The sequence below is a fragment of the Pinus tabuliformis genome, chromosome 4_1, assembly GCF_031772625.1.
Source record: "Pinus tabuliformis cultivar Carrire ecotype Pingquan chromosome 4_1, CPIR1, whole genome shotgun sequence".
Lineage (NCBI taxonomy): Eukaryota > Viridiplantae > Streptophyta > Pinopsida > Pinales > Pinaceae > Pinus > Pinus tabuliformis.
The window spans coordinates 512,319,960-512,324,065 of NC_142303.1; positions in this window are offsets into that span (position 1 = coordinate 512,319,960).

Sequence of the window (4,106 nt, forward strand, 5' to 3'; positions counted from 1 at the left end):
TCTTCATCATAATGGTCAACTTTGTTACATCTCCGACACACAACTTGACTTAAGTCTCTTCCTCTTCCTGAAGATTGTCCTCTACCTCTGCTTTGACTTATATGTTGCGATTGTCCTCTACCTTGATTATTATATCCTTGTCCTTGAAAATTGCCTCTTCCTTGGTTGTTTCCTCTACCTTGAAAATTATTTCTTCCTCCTCTGTTAAAATTGTTTCCTCTGCTTTGGCTTCGACCTCGATTATGTGCTGCTTGATTTTGATTCCATCTGCCTCTTCCTTGATGTTATAGCTCCAAATCTCACTCTTATGGTTTGTGATGTTGTACTCATGGCCTAGGGCAACCCCTCCTTCCAAACCTAGTCCTAAAATTTAAAAAACAGTGTTTTATCCCTTATACGCGACATTGCCCTGAGTTAAACGCGTGTATACGCGGGTATGTGTATAGCCAACCCGCGTGTATGTATTAAAACACTTAAAAAAATATAAAACTCCTCATTTTTGGGCGGAGATCGCGGGTTTTACCTATTGATCACCTGTTAGTGCCCATGGCCCAATTGTTCCCGACCAACTCCTAACTAAAAAACTACTTTGGAGATGGTATAAAAAGACCTCAAAAGGAAGACCTAAGGGAGGAGAGAAGAGAGAGAAAGGTTATTATGCTGAGATTTTTCCCTTGACCAGGTCTGAAGTCCCTTGTGCCTTCTGCACTTCCCCCATTTTTTACAGGAAACCTTTGTTTCCTTGTGTGTTGATGTTCATCCACCATTTATGACATCATGGAGAGAGTCATGGAAGGAGTTTTGTTAGAGGCTTGAGGCTGGAACGGATCTGGAAGGAAGCTTTGCTTGGAGCCTACTGAAGGTGACTCAGGTGAAAATATTCCTTTTTATGTACTTTATTTGTCTATAATAAAAGAAACACATGTCTTGGTTCCCGAAATGAATCTTCTTTATGTTAATGATATTCATGCTTAAAATTCATAAGTAAATGGTTGTTTGGATTTCATAACTAACTGCCTTTCTTTATAACATGAAGATGGTTTCTTTATAAGTTTTTGTCCATGTACTGCTGTATTCTTTGAATTGGTTGTTTTGCAGGACAAAAGAGAAGAAGGGAACTCCAAGAAGGGTTTGCACCCTAAAGGCCTTCTCAAACAGAGGACCAAAGGTACGTACCCTTATCATAGAATTTGCTTATAATAGCATAATGGCTGTATGAATGTATGTTTCTTTGAATAGATAACTTTCAGTCTGCTGGGGTTTCAATCCAAAAAGCCCTAGGGGAACATTTCCCTCTACCACTTGAGAACTATTTGCTGATGACTTACTAGTGCTGGCCTCTGTGAGAAAAACATCTTCACCAACTTTCTTCTTCTTCCCAAAAGTTTTATCATGTTGAGTTAACATTTCACAGAGTTCATCAAACTTTAGTTTCTCTAATTTCCCAGTTACTTGTAGAGTCTCCAAAAAATGTGTGTAGGAAGAAGGAAGTCCAGCAATTACAATTGTGACCATAAAGCTATCATCAATTGCGGGAAAACCAGCATTAATAATTTCTTGCCTAATATTCTTAAGTCTTGAGATATATTCAAGAACATCACCGCCTTCAGTTAATTTTTGTTGCAACAATTTTAATTGTAGATCGACTTTCTTTGATTCAGGCTGAGTATCAAAGAGGTCTTTAAAATTTTTCAAAGCAGACCATGCATCTGTAGCATTTTCAATATGGACATACATTTCATCATTCACAGAAGATTTAATAAGAGCTAAGGCTTTAGCGTTCTTGATTTCCCATTTTTCTAGTGCAGCTGCATCTATGGGTTTATTTGGCTTAACATCTCCATCAAATATTCCCTACCATAATTCATTGTAAATGAGTGTGCTTTCGATGAGACGATGCCATGTTTTATAAGATTTGGTGCCTTCAAGTTTTTCGGAATCAGAAAACAAATTAATCAACTTAGACATTGTAGTGTTAAGACTTCACACCACGAATCAAGCTCTAAAAAAACTCAAGATGCACAACACAACAACAACACACGACGCAAAAAACGAACTATCGGGGCTTGGTCTTGACCCTCAAGTAGTCGTTAAAACAGGAGAAAATTGACTGAGCTTTGCACTTGGCTCTAGTCAATTTCTCAAATTTTTACAAGGAAACTTTCAAAATTTGATTTTTACAATGGTGCTTTTGCACTATCTGGTAAAAAATTACCCCACCCCCCTCAAAGTAAAATTACTTTGAGTTACAATGTGATGATCCCAATTAAAAATAACTTCTTGAAAACAAATTACCCAACACACCTTATCTCTCCAATTTACAAATTACAAATAAAACTCATTATTACTCCAAAAATTTCAAAACATCACCCTTATTACTCCATGACAAGGCTTTAAAAAATACTTTTAAAAAGCTCACTTATCACTCTATTACAAAGCTTTAAAAAAATACTTTTATAAAGCTCACCTTATTTCTCCCCAAAAAAAAATCACTTATTACCCCCACTCACTTATCACTCCCAAAAATATATATATTACATACACTATCCTTTATTAACCTTATGATCACATTATAAACACCTTTACAAAACAATGTGATAAAACTTTCAAATCACTTTCCAAAAGTGATTTATAAAAAAATGACGTGAAGATTTAATTTGGGAAAAGTAAGTAATATGAAATAATTATTTAATGACCTGTGAGTGGAACGATTTTTGTTGGCTCCTTCACGGCTTTACAAAGTGGACTCTTCCTCTTTGGCCAGTTCCTCGAGGATGTGGGCTCCCTTGGAAGGCAGCGTAGATTGCGCCCTCCCCATCGAAGATTAAGCAGTTTTTTGTTGGCTATTTAAAGGTCAAAAACCATCACGATTTTGAAGAGGTCGTGACTGTTACTAATTGCCAGAGTTCCGCTGCCTTTTTTTTATGCGCAAATTTCCACCGGTTCACTTGTGTTTCCAACATACGTTCGATTTAATTCTCTGCGTCCGGCATTCGACAGCTTCCAACATCAATCATTACACAGTTTTTAAACAGATTGACCACTATTTAACGCTGACACAAGCTTTTACCAGAAACACACATATATAACAGTTAAATGATATTTAGAACAGATTTATTCTCTTGAACCCGCAGCGAAAGGAAATCTCATCGAAAGCCTCAGATCAAATTTCAGTGTTCTCCTCCCGAACATCACATCGCTGTCGAGATCTACAGTGATGACACCTTCAAGTCCGAAAAGCTTCTGGAAAAGCCAAAGGGGTTCTGAACCTGTCGGTGAAATTGGCCGAAAATCCCGAACAACGTTCAAAAATCACATCGATACTGGCTACTGCTGTCAAGACTGACTTAAAACAACTTTATGGCCAGTCTGATCCAGAAGAAAACTTTCTTGCTTTTGTTGCGAAAGGTGCATTTGCTATGCTTGAAAATCCAGCTCCGATACAAATTCAGGGTACAGTAATTTGATAATAATTAAAAAAAAATGATTTTCAGATTTGAAAAAATCTAAAACCAGTAAAACAATAAAATTTCTTCCCTTTTGAACAAAATTTTGACAATTTCATACCAATCATTTGCTGAGCAATTCAATGGAGTTTTGTACAAACTTGTAGGACTGGAATCTCCTCTTCACATCCACTGCAGCATTACTGGAGCTCTGATACCACAATAATGGCAGAAGTGTCCTCAGACACATAATTTTATTAATTAGAAAAACAATTACATAATATGATTTTGCAAGAGTTTACACCCGAACCACTCAAACACTCTTGCAATGAGCTATTTATAAGCTCCATGTCCTAACTACCTCTAATTATGGATCACTTATTAAATAACAAGTGTCCATTTACAAAAAATGCTATAAAAACCAACTAGCTAACAAATCTCCTAAAATAGAGCCTAAGATACGACACCTTTGGAGAGTCATATCTAGTTACAACAATATGCTAATTCTAAAAGTATCCATTAAATAATTAAACATTCTAGAATAATAATTATTAATTTAATATCTTAAATTAATAATTATTTTATTCTAATTTTATAACCTGTGATAAAATTGTATTTTTGGATCATCTAACAATTCCAGGCGACCGTAGAATGGCTAAG